A 17,247-nucleotide genomic window follows, 5' to 3' on the forward strand; every position below is an offset into this window, starting at 1 on the left:
TGGGGGCAGGACTTCCGGTAGAGGCACGTTGCTCCTCATCTACAACCTAATAAACATTACTCGGGCTTGGCAATTTTGCATTAACAGGTAAGCCAACCAGGGATGGGCTTAAATCTCCAACCTTTCAGTTAACAGCCACATGCATAAACTGATTATGCCACCGAGACGGCTTGTGAAAGGGGCGTATAGCAATCAGGGCAAAGTGGCTTTGTTTTGAACATGCTTACAGTCCTCGCCAAAACAATGCAGTTTATATCCATGGGAATGACTGGACCACCTCCTCTCCACTCCCCGTTCCTCACTACTTTAGTCATGGTAGCTGCTGTCAAATAGAAATCCTACTTTTTATGTCCGAAACCAGTCTTGGTTTTTTTATTTTTTAAATCTGGTCACCCTACTCTATGAGCAAGGAATTTCCAGCCAACGTACATAAACGATCCTTGCGTTATCTGCACATCCCACATCATAAGTGAAGCTAGTCTGCAATCTCCTGGCGGGCATGGCCGGATATTGAATTAGAAGAGGCGAGTGTTAGTCCCTCTGAAGTTGTGGTGTTTGTTGGTCACTTTCAATGATTTCATGAACAGATATTATCTTCACACAAATACTTAGAACAAAATCAACAAAATGTGACAACATATTAGGAGCAGGGCTAAAGTCGAGGGTACACGCGGGTGTATGGAGTCCACCCACTTTTTTCAAAGGGTGGACTCAATCGCCCCAGCTAAAATGAGAAACAATGAAAGTCATCCTTGAATTTATGAATTAAAGCCGACCTCGGGAATCGAACCGCTGTCCTGATGAAAAATAACAAATAACTAAAGGTGAACGTCCCATTTCGGTACTGCATGTTCCAGGGAAAACATTTGTATTGGTTCTTGGAGTTTAAAACGGCACACCTTTTAACGTTTTCAAAAAACACTGTTAGAACAAAATACCTTCTCTTGGTTTTGTCTGTGTGTGTTGATTTTATGAAAGGCAAATGCCATTTGTCCTGCACAATTTGGGTGGTTATGCAAACCCAATTTAATGAAATGTGCATATTTCACCTTGATATGGTAATTTCTGGCGAGGTGACATCCCATTGCGTTTGTCCCAGGAGTTTAGCATACATGCTCCAATTGTGCTCATAAACAAACAACCATGTTATTTGACACCTTCCAACTCCAGTAAAGTAACACAAGTATCGATTACTCCTTCAATACAGCTCATATTTCAAAATAACAGATCTCACATACTCCCACAAATGTAGGCCGTTTTTTTCTCATGGATATTAATGAGGGATATCCGGAAAGCCCATCAGGATTCTGACCCTCGACGCCTGGAGTTGGACAACCCTGGTATAAAAGGTCACTGTTATGAAATGCGATGGATTATATTCCCCACAAGTGCAACCCTGAAAAGCAACGCCACCACTCATTTTACTATGGACAGAGGAGTCCCGTAAATCATATCTGGATATGTAATTAAATAACCAGACTACTGAATATATGAAAATAATTATATGCACACCACCTGCATCAACTGTTGCAAGATAGTATCCAAAACCATTAAATCACCAACTGCAAGCATGCCAAATGCCAACCAATCCTAGGGCAACTAAAATAGGTTATCTGGCGTTATGCCACTCCATAATGTCATTCAGAAAAATAAGTTTCCGTTCCAACCTGAGCAGTTCAGTGTTCACGTTCGTCTGATTATTCCCTTTAATGTTCATTATAACACCTAGCATTGTTTCTGGGAAGCCGATAGGGCAATCTGTGCGCTATATGCACTGATATAGCCCGCAGATTGATTACGGCCAGCAAATCGGGTGTTTGCAAAGCAAGCAGCTTCAACGTTGTATTCTGCAACATTGAAGCTGCTTGCTTTGGTGTATATGAAAGTGCTCATATACGCCTGTGGTACATATGAACACTTTCATACACACCAAAGTAAGCAGCTTCAACGTTGTAGAATACAACGTGGAAGCTGCTTCCTTTGGTGTATATGAAGGTGTTCATATGTTATGTTATTTTGCATTTATATAGCGCCTTATGTACCATTGGTATGATCTCAAGGCGCTGGTAGGTGGAACGCCCTCGGGAACCAACGTTCAAGTCAGTAAAGAGAGAGAGAGTCATAAGGTGCGTGTGAGCACCGGAATATATGTGCAGCAGGTGTGGCATTTGTGTGATAGCTGTTTCTTTGTGGTAGGTGGGGTGGTTGGGAGATCCATAGTATGTGTTCGTTCTGTCAGGTTGTTATCCAGACCGATTTTGGCTGCGTTAGGCCTGAGTAGAATGCCTAGGCTGGAGGGTGTGTAACCAGCTGTGTTTAGTTAGGATGATGGGGAGTATGAGGCAAGTGATGGTATGAGAACAGCCATACCGAATGGTGTCATAGTACCGCTGTATTCTAGTTGAGTTGTGGTGTAAGCAAGAGAGCAAGCGTGGAGATGAGATATGGTGGTTTAACTTAGGTGCTTGAGATCAAGCACACTCCAATAGTTCCATCCATTCCAACCGTTCAATGTACACTGACCGTCCCATGCATTCCGACTTCACCCGTTTCGTCTACAGTCTACACACTTCATTCGTTTCATCCACTTCACCCATTCTATCCACTCCATATGTTCTACCCACTCCAACCGTTCCACCCAGATCATCCGCTCCACCTACATACTTCCCGGTTCCAACCCCATTCTTTGTCAGTTCCATCCACATACTTCACCCGTTCCAACCATATTCTTCACCCGTTCCATCCACCTACTACACCCGTTCCATCCACCTACTTCACTCGTTCCATTCATCCATTTCCTTGATTCATCCTCATATTTCACCCGTCCTTCCACACACTTCGCCGGTTCCATCCAACCACTTCCTCCGTTCCATCCAACCACTTCCTCCGTTCCATCCAACCACTTCCTCCGTTCCATCCAACCACTTCCTCCGTTCCATCCATCCACTTCCCTCGTTCCATCCATCCACTTGACCCGTTCCATCCACGTACTTGACCCGTTCCATCCACGTACTTGACCCGTTCCATCCACGTACTTGACCCGTTCCATCCACGTACTTGACCCGTTCCATCCACGTACTTGACCCGTTCCATCCACGTACTTGACCCGTTCCATCCACGTACTTGACCCGTTCCATCCACGTACTTGACCCGTTCCATCCACGTACTTGACCCGTTCCATCCACGTACTTGACCCTTTCCATCCACATACTTGACCCTTTCCATCCACATACTTGACCCTTTCCATCCACATACTTGACCCTTTCCATCCACATACTTGACCCTTTCCATCCACATACTTTGTTCGTTCCACCCATATACTTCACACGTTCTATCCTCCCACTTTCTCTGTCCCTTCCACATATTTCACCCGTTTTTTTTCCACTAATTTCATCCGTTCCTACCATCTGCATACTTCACCCGATCTGTCCACATACTCTACCTGTTCCATCCGTATACTTCACCCGTTCTTTACACCCACTTTCTCCATTACATCTACATACTTCAACCGATTCCTTCTACAAACTTCCCTTGTTCCATTCGGCCATTTTCTACGTTCCTTCCTCATATTTCACCCGTTACGTCCACAGCTTCACCCGTTCCATCCATATACTTCACCCGTTCCATCCATATACTTCACCCGTTCCATCCATATACTTCACCTATTCCATCCATATACTTCACCCGTTCCATCCATATACTTCACCCGTTCCATACACCTACTTTCTCCTTTCCATCTACCTACTTCACCCGTTCCTTCCACCTACTTTACCTGTTCCATTCACCCACTTCCCCAGATTCCATTCATCCACATACTTCACCTTTTCCGTCCATATACTTCACCCGTTCCATCGTTATACTTCACCCGTTCCATACACCCATTTTCTCTGTTTCATCTACCTACTTCACCCGTTCCTTCCACATACTTCATCTGTTCCAGTCACCCATTTTCCTCGATACCATCACCCATTTCGCCCGATCCGTCTACAAACTTCATCCTTTCTATCCACTCACTTCATCAGTTCATCCGTTCCACCCAGTTGATCCGTTCCACCCAGTTGATCCGTTCCACCCAGTTGATCCGTTCCACCCAGTTGATCCGTTCCACCCAGTTCATTTGTTCCACCCAGTTCATCCGTTCCACTCACATACTTCACCCGTTCCAACCCCATACTTCGTTCATTCCAAGCACAAACTTCACTTGTTCCATCCACTTCACCCGTTCGATCAACATACTCCAATCGTTCGATCCACATATTTCACCCGTTCCATCCACATATTTCACCCGTTCCATTCAACATACTTGACCCGTTCCGTCCACATACATCACCCGTTCCCTCCAGATACATCACCCGTTCCTTCCAGATACATCACCTGTTCCTTCAACCTACTTCACCTGTTCCCTACATATATATCACCTGTTCGCTCCATACTCTTCACCCGCTCCACACGCTACACCCGCTCCACACTCTACATCAGTTCCATTCAACATACTTGAGCCGTTCCATCTACCTACATCACTTGTTCCTTCCACCTACATCACCCGTTCCTTCTACCAACATCACCCATTCTGTCACATACATCATCCGTCCGCTCCATACCCTATGCCCGCTCCATACCCTATGCCCGCTCCATACCCTATGCCCGCTCCATACCCTATGCCCGCTCCATACCCTATGCCCGCTCCACACTCTACACTCACTCCCCACTCAACACCCGCTCTGCATCCATTCCACACCCTACATCCACCCACCACCCTACATCCACTCCACGCTATCATCCATTCCACAACCTACATCCGTATTACACCCTACATCCGATCTACACTCTCATCTGCTCCGCGCTCTCATCCGCTCCACGCTCTCACTCATTCTGTACTCTAATCCGCTTTAAGCTCCCGTCCGCTCTACGCTCTCAACCGTTGTACACACTTCATCCTCTCCACCGACTTTCATCCGCTCCATTGACTTCAACCGCTCCACCAACATCATTTGCTCCGCTCACTTCATCCATTCATCATGCATTATCCGTTCAACTCATGTCACTTGTTGCACGCACTCGATCCGTCCCATGTTCTCCTTCTGTCCTATGCACTACACCCGTCTCATGCACTTGAATCATCTATTCTATTAGTTCCATTTATGTCATGCACTCTTACATTCCATGCCATCTATCTGTTTCATGCACTCCACCTGTTCCGTGTAATCTGTGCACTCATCCGTATCGTGTATTCATCTTTCCATCCTCTCCACTTTATTCCTTTCCTCTATTTTGTTCTTCTCGTCCATTACATCTATTTCATCCATTACATTAATTTCATCCACTTTAATAATAATACATTTATTGTGAATTCATTCAAATTTGAATTTTACACAAACAATACAAAATACCAATATATCCAATAACTTAATACATACAATCTACACATAAATAGTATAACATTTAAACATATAAATCCAAATGCAATACATAAATAGTGTGTACCGAGCATCGCATACATCATATGCAACCCAAGAACACAAAACACAAAATACCTGACACGTAACACTAAGCACTAGGCGCCAAGCACAAGGGCCAGTTCCTGGGAGGACCAATAGCTTGGGACCTGAAAAGTATGGCACAAACAATGCAATCAATGAGTGGTATTTTTTGGGGAGAGCTCAAGCAGTTACACTTACATCCTTCAGATTAGTATCAATTTCAGATAATAAAGGGATTGTCTCCTGCTCCAATTCCACTCTAAATTCAGCTACAGCTGGTTGATTTGGTAATAAACATTTAACTATAACCCAAACCCTGTATAATGCCAACTGCGTCCCAATGGAGTCAGAGTTTAGAGAGTAATCCCAAAAGAACTCTCCCTTGATAGTATCATAGTTACTTACCAACTTTCCCAACATGCACATGTACACTGGGCCCAAATGAAGGCACAGTGTTAAAACGTGCCTGGTTGTTTCTAGATGTTCTCCCATCTCACAGATACGACTGCACCTATCCTTTGGTAAAATGCCCAGCCGTGGTCCAACAACCAGTAATACCTGAAACTGATTCGTCCACAGCCTAGCATAAATTGACGTACCTCCAGATCTGGGTATAGTATCAAGTATTGTTGGGTCTTTCTGTATCTATGGATTACATGCGTTACAGCCTCATACCCCTTCAGGGTGGACAAATGGGTATAATTCTGGGTCCAGTCCCATCTGTTCATTTTTTGTATGAACGATTTTTTTAAGTGTATAAATGGCATTGTTCGCTTCTTGTCATAAGACCAATCTATATCAGCAAAAAGGGACTTGTTTAACTGTTTGTAACTGTTACTCTGGGGTGACTTTTCGTTATCAAAGTTTTTACCAGCCAAGCTAAGCAATTTGCATGAGAGAGTGGAAATGGCTTTCAGGTAGAACACACCTCGTGCTCGCAAGGCCATGCCTTTAGGTGACGTTAAACCCAATTCCAACCTTAAATACTGAACAGAGCAAGCTGGGCCCATACCCAGTACTGCACGCCAGTACTGACCCTCTAATATATTGAGCCAGTTCAGATCTTGTATCGCTAATGCCTCCTGGCCATACAAGATGGCCGGGACGAAGCACTGTTGGTAGAGTTTGATAATCCCCACAATGCTATACCTTGCTGCTATACCCATCCACTTTACTGCATTCTTACAATGTATTCTTTTTATTGACTTCACTGCTTTGATCCCCTTTACTCATTCCATTCTGTTTGCCCTTTTTGTTTTACATTAGTGGTTTTTAGTTTTCTCGCTTGGCTCTTGATGTTGGATTGTTACTTATGTTATTGTTATTTATGATCTGGTAGTTTGGGCTAGTTGAATTGCTGTTATCCACTTTATTCATCTCGTCCACTTTGATCCTCGTGTCCAATTACATTTATTTCATCGGGTGTCCAATTACATTTATTTAACCGATTTCATTAATTTCAACCACTTTACTGCTCTCATATATCTTATTCATTTTTTCCACTTCACTGCTTTGATCCTTTTTACTCATTCTATTTTGTTTGTCCATTTTAGTTTACCTTAGAGGTTATTAGTTTTCGATTTCTTGCTCGGATCATGATGCTGGATTGTTATTTATGATCAAGCATTTTGGGCTAATGTCATTGAGTTGCTGTTATCCAGTTTGAGTCACGGGTCGGTTTTAGGGGAAGAGCCATGTTTTCAGTAATTTGCAGATAGACATGAGGTCCTCGGTGAGTCGGATGTGCGGTGGGAGTGCGTTCCACAGAGTGGGGGCTAAGGCTTGAGAATGATGATCCACCTAACCTGACTGAGTTTGTTTTTGGTATGACTAGTAGGTCGGCTGAGCTTGATCTTAGAGTATGTGCAGGGTGATAGGATTTTAGATTGTTTTGAAGATGTTGTGGTCCGGTTTTATGCAGTGATCAGTGAGACATGCATGAGGTTTTAAAGGTCACCCTTCGGGCAACCGGAAGCCAGTGCAGAGTTTTGAGAGCTGGGGAGATGTGGTCTCTTGGGCCAAGCGCTAGTAGCAGTTTGGCAGCTGCGTTTTGTGCTCTTTGTAGTTTAGTCAGGTGGTACGCATGGACTCCGAGGTAGAGGGTGTTAGCATAGTCCAGTCTTGATATAACAATTGATTGGACCGCAGAGAGTCTGTTGGGAAAGGAGAGGTATGGAAAAATGCGCCTAAGAGTTATAAGGTGGTAGTGGCAGGACTTTGAGACATTGTTGACTTGGCGCGAGAGGGTTAGGTCTGAGTCTAGGGTGCATCCAAGGTTTTTTACTGAATTAGAGGGTGTCAGTGAGTTGCCCAGGGTAGATGGCCAGGGTAGTGGGTGTGGAAGAAGTTCTTGTTGCCACATATCATGATTTCGGTTTTGGAGGGGTTTAGCAAGAGGTGGTTTGCGGTCATCCAGAGATCTATGTCGAGGAAGCAGGAAGCGAGGTCAGGTTGGCAGTTGGGTTATAGGTTCAGGAGTTTTAGAATGGAGTGTCATCGGCGTAGTTGTAGCACATGATGTTGTGCAAACGAATTATTCGTGGGAGGATGGCCATGTAGAGGTTAAACACGAGGGCTGAGGAAGGATGCTATCCATTTGAGAGCGGTTCCATGAATTACCAGGCAGTGGAGGCGGTCAAGGAGGATTGAGTGGTTGATTGTGTCGAAGGCGGCGGATAGGTCAAGAAGGACAAATGCAGCGCATCCAGCAGAATCTGCCGTGTTTTTAAGGTCATCCCAGATTGAGTTTAGGGTGGTTTCGGTTCCGTGTCGGTTCCGAGTAGGCGGTTCAGTCAATGAGTTTGGCAAGGAATCTGGTGTTTGAGATGGGGCGGTAGTTTTTGGGCTCGAGAGGGTCGAGCAAAGCTTTTTTTATAAGAGGTTTGACATGTACTGTTTTGAATGCGTCGGGAAAAATTCCCGAGGAACCGGAGAGCCGGATGGTTTGCGGGCAGAGAGAAGTTTTAGAAATTGGTCGGGTGATATTGGACTGAATTAGTCGAATGTTGGTTGGGTAGTGGTCGCAGGCGGTGGGTGGTATGGAGCGTGGATTGCCTGGTGGGTGGAAGAGAGCTAGTTTGTTGGTTATAGCGTTTGTTATTTCGAGGGCTGTGGTGTAAAGTGGAGAGAGAGTGAGTCGCATAGCGATTGTGAGGGGCTCGGGAGGGTGGTGATGCAAGACGGTTTGGTGAATTCAGTGATGATTTTGTGAAGTTCTTTGCTGGGGTTTATACAGTTTAGGATTTGTGAGTTATAATGGGCTTCTTTTGCTTTTCGGATTTCAACCTTGTACTGATGAAGGTGCCGGGCCAAAGTCGATCTGCTCAGGGGGTTTTGTCTTTCCGCCGTTTGCGTTCTAGGGATTTATATAGTTGTTTAGTGGTCTTCAGTTCAGGTGTGTGCCATCTAGGGAATAGGCCACGGCGTGCTGATGGTTTGCAAGAGGGTGTGAGCCGCATTAGTGAGGTGTAGAGCCATGCGTCGAAGGCGTCGGGGTTAGTTGTTCATTGAGTAGGTTGGTAGGGAGAGGAGACTGAAGGAGTCAGGAAGGATTATTAGTTTCTTCCAGCATTTGCGTAGATTCAGAGTTTCAGGTTCAGGCAGGGGAGCGGGTTGGGTGAGCGAATGGCGAAAAAAACAATGAAGTTATCGGACCAGATTATAGGGGTGGGGGGGGGTTAGATGTATAAGGTTGTGGGAGCTGAATATGGCATCAAGTGTGTGCCCTTTATAGTGAGTCGGGCTGTTTATGCGGGGTTGGAGGTTAATCGCGTCTAGGCCATCAACATCAGAGTGTGTCATAGGGTTGGTGGGAATGTCAAGCTATATGTTGAAATCTCCTAGAAGGGTGAGGTTGGGATGGTTTAGTTGGAGGGTGGCAACCATGGGGTCTGTAGATTATTAGGAAGCTGTAGGAGAACGAAGGGGGGAGGGAGAGTTTTACGAGGAGTGATTCGCAGGAAGGAATGAATGGCTGGTTGTCGTTGATTGAGGCGTTGAAGTGAGACTTGAAGGCATTTGCTATTCCTCCTCCTCTGGAGGCACGGCTCAGTGGGATGAGGGAGTAGTCTGGGGGGAAGGCTTCATTGGCGATCGGGGCGAAGTTGTCAGAGAACCAGGTTTCCGTGATAAAGACCAGGTCCGGTTTGTCAGAGAAGAGGAGGTCTAAGATGCTGTGTCTGTTTTTTGCTACAGATCGGGCATTAAAAAGGATGCAATTTACTTCGGTACAGGAGGGTGATGTGGGAGTTGCAGAGGAGGTGGGTGGGGGGGAGGGGTTGGAAAATCAGGTGCTAGACACATGGGGTGTGTCTAGCACCCGATTTAGCAGAATACAACGTTGAAGCTGCTTGCTTTGTTGTATGTTAAAGTGTTCATATACAGTGGTGTATATGAACACCTTCATATACACCAAAACAAGCAGTTTCCACGTTGTATTCTGCAACGTTGAAGCTGCTTACTTTGGTTTATATGAATGTGTTCATATACACCAATGTTTTCAGCAGCATTTTTGTAAAATAACGAATATGTTGTTATTTTACAAAAATTCTGCTGAGATTTCAGGATTGCACCCGTTATGACAAACAGGCGCAATCCTGAAGGTGCACTGTCGTGCACAACGAGGACACCCAGGGCCATTTGAAAATACCAGTGGAGCCTGGGCGTACTGATTTGGCGCAGTGAATCCTTCTTTTTAGCACATGCACCGCGCCAAGTTCAGGATCAGGCCCTGAGGGTGTTCTAATAGCTTTAGAGACCTGCAGCTCGGACCGTACCGGGCGTTATGGTCCCTCATACCTCGTTAACTCGGTCTTCAGGGCCCATAACGCTCGGTACGGCCCTCCCTGCAGGTCTATAAAGCTATATTAGTATCGCCCACTTAAGGTCAGCAAAGGTAGGATCCATTCTTTGATAATAAAGGGTAGTAGGAACCTGGGTGAAAATTCCTCTCCACCGCACAAACTAACAACCTTACTGCTGTGAACAAGTATTGCATCAGCTTGCAGAAGTAGTGAGCGACTTGAAAAGTACATAATCCCGGCCTTCGACTGGCCGGCCACATAATGGGCGAAATCAACCCAGGCGCTGGAGAGTGAACTCCCCCGATCGATTGGCCCAGACAGGTGATGAGCCAGTGACAGGCCATCTACAGGGTTTTATAGTGCCAGTCCCGGGTCCCGGACTCTCAGCTGGCGCAGAGTGTCAGGAGGAGACCCTGATGAGCTTCCCAGCCCGACTGCTGCTCGACCCCCCAAACTCTGCTCGGAGTCTCAGCGTCACACGTTGCTCGCAGGACTGCATTCTCAGTGGCCGAGGCCCAATACACACATCACGCCCAATTGACACAGAGCTTCATTCTGGAACCCTCCCACTTCCTAAACTGTGCAACGATTGCCGATATTGCCCATAGCGCCATCCTCCCACTTCTAAGCTCTGTAACAATTGTTGGTATAGTATCCATGTAATGGAGCTCAAGGTCACTCGTGTGTGCTCTACACATGGGCCTGCTGTTTTGGGGAGCCCGCTGCAACCTGTTCGTGGGTTTCTTGTATGCGCTTCCCGTCCACCTCTTGCGTGAGGCTAATGGTGGGGACAGGACCTGCCCGGGCTCCTCCCTCCAGCCCCCCCCAGCCCCCCCTCCGCGTCCCCTGCGACCCCATGAAGAGGCCAGCAGCTGAGATCACCTCCCGATGTCAGAGACAAGTTACCTCATTAGCCTCCCCGGCGGGAAGCTTACCCCTCCACGCTCACACAGGTGCGGGGTGCGCCTCGAGGCATCCACTGAAGCGCTCAGGGTCTCCCACCCAGTGCTGTCCGCCAAGGCGCTAAGTGATGGACAAGGCGGGCCCTCACCACTTCTCCTCTCACCCCCCCCCCCGCCTCCGGTGACCCCATCACACACAGATGGCTTCTGACTTGCAACACACTTAAGAAGAGTATTTTTTTTGCAAACAATTGAGTTGTTTTCACTTGCAAAATGACTACTTTATCACTTCCGGGTGAAAGGGTTGACTTCCGAGTCAGGACGCTTTTTCAGTGTATTCGTTCAAGGACATCATTCATTTCGTGGCAGAGGCGTGGCTGGGGGGGGGGGTGAGGGGGCTGTAGCCCTGGGTCTTTTGCTTGTAGCCCTGGATAGAAGCTCATGGGCTACAACCACAAGGCTATAGCTAGCCCCGAATCCCGCCAGTCACGACATTAGCTTAGCCCCTGATCTTTTCCAGACCTAGCAACACCCCCGTCCCATGGTCTGCAGGTTCGGTGTCAAATGGACTCCCATGTTTCCAACAGAGCCATACAAAACAACGTTTGATACAAAGAACGTAAATGGTAAATATTAATTTGTCGACTCTTGCATAGAGCTTTCCTGTCTCCTAAGGTGCAGAAGTAGCTCAACCTACACCCGCCATCCTTCCCCCATCTTCCCTGTGCTATGCCCCTCAACCTTTGTAGTCACCAGGGCGGGTGAAAATAGAAGACTTTGATTTTGGTGGGCGACAGCCCATTTAAGTCAATGGACAGGTCAGGGGTTTGGCAGTTGAGAGAACTGAATCCATGACCGCTAACACGCCAAAGGCAGGTGACTTGAGTCTAGTGTGTGCCCCTTTAAGTGTACGTGACGCACAAGGTCACAGGACTAAGGAAATAAACGGAGGTTCTCCGTGCTATGCAGTTAGTGAGCAGCACTGTCTCTGTGCGTTCATTTACTAGTTGGGGATAGGGCGCTTCCCCTACCACACTGGCGACGAGGCGGTTGCCATGTCCAACACGGTTGTGCAGCCAGTTTTTGCTCTGTTATGAGCATGGGCTTTCTCCCTCACCGCGCGTGCCTGCTGTTCGCCGCCCGGGCCCTTGTTGAGGCTCGGCATCGACAGCGCGACCACAGTGAGTGCAGGCCCAACTACTCCTTCTAGTTCTGGCTCGCCGGCAAGGCAGCATTGCCAGAAGACCCGCTCTGGTCGCTGAGCAGTGGCTGAGGGAACATTTGAACTTGTAAGGACATAAAATGAAGAGGACAAGGATTGCAGCTCCTAAACAGGAGTGCTTGTGCATCCTACATTTGTTGCATTACGACAGTGCGTGCATAACTTGTGTTACACATCAACAGTTCTGATCAAACAAACTCACAATCAATGCTGGAGGGCGGTCCTACCGGGAGTGCTTGTGCGCCCTGCCGTTTGAGGCCAGCAGACCTACATCCTTGACAAGTCCTTCATTGCAGAAAGTCGATTCCTAGCCGACCACCCAAAATGTTGGACAATGCTGGTGCCACCCCGGCAGCGGCCAGGGCACATTGGTCACCGGTGTATCTCACGCCCCTACAAGAATTCGACATCTCCAGAGCCCCATCGGCCCTAGGTCCCAGGTGGTCTGCCTGGGTGAAATGCCCAGACATGTTTCTATCAGACATGGGCAAAGACAACGATGAGCCAAAAAACATGGTCATGCTATATTCAGCCGGCCTTGCGGTCTGCATTGTTTTCAAGACCCTACGACCCACAGATAAAACTTTTGGTGCAGTCAAAACTGCACTGCAGGAATTCTTTGCACCCATGGCAAACCTCGACTATGAGAGTTCATTGATGAGGAACGCTCTACAGAAAGAGGGAGAGTCCCTCGACACATACCATTGCAGACTGCGACGAATGGTGACAGTATGTGCATGACCAGATGAGGAACACGAAATGCGCCAGCAACTGATCAACGGTTGCTCCTCAGTCAAGTTAAGGCGACAAATCTTCCAGGAACCAGGGATAACACTCGTTCGCATCCTTGAAGTTGGGCGCTCCCACGAACTGGCAGACGTGAGGTCGGAGCAGATGTGTGCCACCATGAAAACCACCTAGCTAGAAGAGGCCTGTGCCACGAGTAAACAACTGTAAAACAACCGATTAGCAAATCGGACAATTCCAGCAATGGTGGACACTGGTGCCTCTGTTAGTGTCAGTGCAGACCACTACCACAGTCTCACAAATGCACAGCTGTGAAAAAAGACACTTTTGGAGCGTAGGTGCCATTACAGCTAGAAGGAGTTTTCATTGCACCAGTCCGTCATGAAGATATCAACATCAAAGCGAGATTTTTAATTTCCAAAGTGAGCAGCGTCACCCTGTCAGGATGCCCTGCAGCGGAAGCAATGCACATCGTGAACTGCAATGAATCGGCGGCATCAGAATGAGGATAATTGAATCCTCACTCTCCCCAGCTTTTTACCTAAGCTGTTTTCAAAATACTTAAAACTGGAAGCTAAACAAATCTTATAAAATTGGATAAACTTGCAACTAAAAAGAAAATAAGGCAGGTGCAATTAAAAAAATCAGAAAGCTTTTTTGTAGTGCAACTTTAAAGTATTCCAAGATACTCTCTTGGTGAGCCTTCTGAATTTAAGAAGATGAAACAGGTGTAGAGAGTTGTTTTGAGTTATTAATGCAAACTGTGAGACTCACAAATGGAAACTATGCAATAAACTACACTTGCATAACGTTGAATGTGTAAACTGATCACTTTGGATCTCGCTTTGGAAAAAACAACCTAAAAATTGACACCATAAAAAAGAAGAAAAATGAGAATAATGATAAAAGAATTCTGAATAAGTTGACGTAACAAGGATAATACCAATCATAAGAAACACATTGTGAACTTTGCCTTCAGAGTCTATATCCATTCCCTATTGACCAGATATGCGGGAGTGTTCACAGGTGACCCAGTTTGCCTTCATATTGATCCAACCGTGCAGCTGGCTGTGTTAAAACAGGGTTATGGAATGGATGGACCTTTCCGGGGGAGGGAGGGTAAAGGGGATGGGGGCGTGGAAGGGAATGTTTAATGTTAGTTGTAATATGTATAAATCTATAAAAAATTTAAAAAATACATATACGAGTACCGTTTCATCTTCGGGCAATGGTCGAGAAGGGCATCCCCATCGTTATCGCTAACAAACCTAGGCAACCAGATTCCATCCGCATACGTGTGGATATGCACCTCCTCAATAGAGCCATTAAGATAGAACAACACGCCACCCCAACACTGGATGGCATTCTAGCAGCGGGCCAAATTCTTTGTGAAGATGGACTTGAGATCAGGTTACCACAAGCTGGTGTTAGACCTAGTCTCTCGATATATCACCATGTTCACCACTCATAAAGGGCTGAATAGATATAAGAGCCTCAACTTTGGCATATCTTTGGCAGCTGAAGTGTTTCCGTGGTGCTTTGGCTGGACTAAAGGAAACAATTAACATAAGTGACAACATCATGGTATTCTCGAGCACAGTGCATGAACACATAGAGATACTCAGGAAGGTGCTAGGTCAGATCAAACAGCTTGGACTTACCCTGCACAGAGACAAATGTGCGTTCCTGCAAAAGAGGATCAAATTCTTAGGATTCGTATTTCAGGAAGATAGCATTTCTCCAGATACAGAAAAAGTAAAGGACATTCGATCGGCAGGACCCCCCTCTAATGCCTGTGAAGTATGCAGCTTCCTGGGTATGGTTACGTACTGTGGGAGGTTCATTCATAATCTAGCAACCATCTCTGAACCACTTCATAATCTCACAAGGTAAGATAACACTAGGGTGGTCCATATCCAGGTAACTGGAAATGTACCACCCTAGGACAAAACGCTTTTGATGAGATTAAGAATGCGCTCACAGCAGAAGAAACAATGGTGTTCTTCACCCTGAAGAGAAAAGCTGAAATAATCATTCACGCCAGCCAATTTGACCTTGGGGCAGTGCTGACACAGCCGGATGAGTCTGGGGTGCTCGACTTTTTGCTTTTGCGAGCAGAGCCCTTTTAAGCACGGAACAACAATACTCACAAAATGAGCAGGAGGCGCTAGCAGTTCTGTGGGGCTGCAGACATGTCCGTCTAATTGTGTTTGGCAAATCCGTAATGACGGCCACTGACCACAATCCCCTCATCCCCATCATGATTGGCTCATCCTCCAAACCCCCAGTGAGAATCGAGAGGTGGCTTCTCGCCCTGCAGAAATATGACCTTGACCTGGTGTACCATCCAGGGAGCATGAATGCAGCAGATTACTTATCCCGTCACCCCAGAGGAGTCGAGGAAGCATATGGAGGTTGACGCAGTACGAGAGGTCGAAGAATTCTTACAAACGCTAACATCTACGGCTAACCTCATCTGCTTGTCTATTGGAAAAGTTAAACAAGCGCACACATGAAGCAAAGAGAATACTGGAGCAAATGTGGCAGGTGCGGTTCGAATTGACGTTTCTTGATAACTGATTGGTCCGGAGAGGCTCAAGAAAGGTCAACCCCTCCAGGCTGGTACTGCATGCACTAGAGCTGGCTCACAGAGGACATCAAGGGGTAGGGAAGACCGAGGCCTGATTCAGAATGAAGGTCTGGTTCCCAGGCCTAGAGGACAAAGTAGAGGAATTCACATGCGACTGTATGTGGTGTCAGGCAGCACTGCCCCACCAGAGAGCCCATCATGGAATCCATGGACTGCGGCACAGTAGACATGGATTTTGGGTCTATGTGCCGTGAAACACATTTCCTAGTGCTGGAGGACCAGTGGTCAAGATACCCTGAGGTTGAATTTGTGGAGTCCACCTCGCTGGAAGACGTAATACCCATTCTTGATAAGATGTTCGCCACCCACAGACTCCCAGATTAAACTTGCATGGACAATGGTCCGCAGTTTCAGAGTGGTGGGTTCTCAGAATACCTCCAGGTGTTAGTAATACATCACCGGAAGGTAACGCTGGTATGGCCCCAAGCGAACAGTGAGGCAAAAATAATGAGGACACTCAACAAAGTATTCTGCATTTCCCATGGACAAGGGGAGTGTGAGCGACGAGCTCTATACCAGTTTCTGTCGGAATACGGCACCACTCCCCACTGCTCGACCAGCGTACCACCAGCGGAAGCCCTATCGCAACGATGCCCAAGGGGACTGCTACCAGACCATTCAAGTCGCCTCCTGGGAATGAATGTTGATGGACTGGTGCCAGAGCGAAAGAAGCAAGCAAATGAAAGGGAAAACAGCAGGAGAGGGCTGCGTGATCAACCCCTAGAGGTGTGCGATATGGTACTGGTACACGCCAGGTATCCAAGAGGGAAGATGGAACTACCTCATGAGCCCAACCCGATGGAAGTGGTAAACACAAAAGGAACTATGGTCACCTCCTCTGATGGCAGGACCACAGTAGCGAGAAATGCTGGTTTCTTCCGGAAGGTGGGGAGATGGACAGGAGGTCAAGCTCTCCAGCAGCTGGCTCCCCACAGTGGCCAGGACTTGAAAGTGAGGGATCTGACACCAAGGAGCCCATGCCCAGCGATGACGAGAATGGTCCGGTGGATCAAGGGGGTGGCATGTCTTTGGAGGAAGAAGATTGAGAGAGTAGAAACAGCTACCCCGCTAGAGATCGCCGCAGGCCGTCAGATTATCTGACAGACTTTGTGGTCGACGATACCTCTCGGTAAGCACCCTAGGATTGTGTGACACTGTTGTTTATTCTGACAGAAACTGATGTTTGTTATTTGTTTCCACCTGTTGTGACCTCATGTGAAATGACTGTTAGCATCGTTTGTTTATTAAAAAAAGGAGGAATGTAGTCTGTGCCCCTTTAAGTGTTCGTGACGCAAGAAGTCACGGCACTAAGGAAATAAAGGGAGTTTTCCCGTGCTACGCAGGCAGTAAGCATGGGGACCTTGTTAGTAAGCAGCACTGTCTCTCTGTGTTCATTTAATAGGTGAGGAAGCCCCAATCCGGGCGGGGCGTTTCCCCCACCATA

General features: G+C 47.0%; 1 protein-coding gene across 4 annotated transcripts in view; it reads left to right on the forward strand.

Annotated features, from left to right (window-relative positions):
- Positions 1-17,247, forward strand: part of BTBD19 (BTB domain containing 19) — a 1,265,487-nt gene that overhangs the window by 548,625 nt on the left and 699,615 nt on the right. The window lies entirely within an intron of this gene.

The sequence above is a fragment of the Ambystoma mexicanum genome, chromosome 1q (assembly GCF_040938575.1).
Source record: "Ambystoma mexicanum isolate Mex_15411 chromosome 1q, UKY_AmexF1_1, whole genome shotgun sequence".
Taxonomy (NCBI): domain Eukaryota; kingdom Metazoa; phylum Chordata; class Amphibia; order Caudata; family Ambystomatidae; genus Ambystoma; species Ambystoma mexicanum.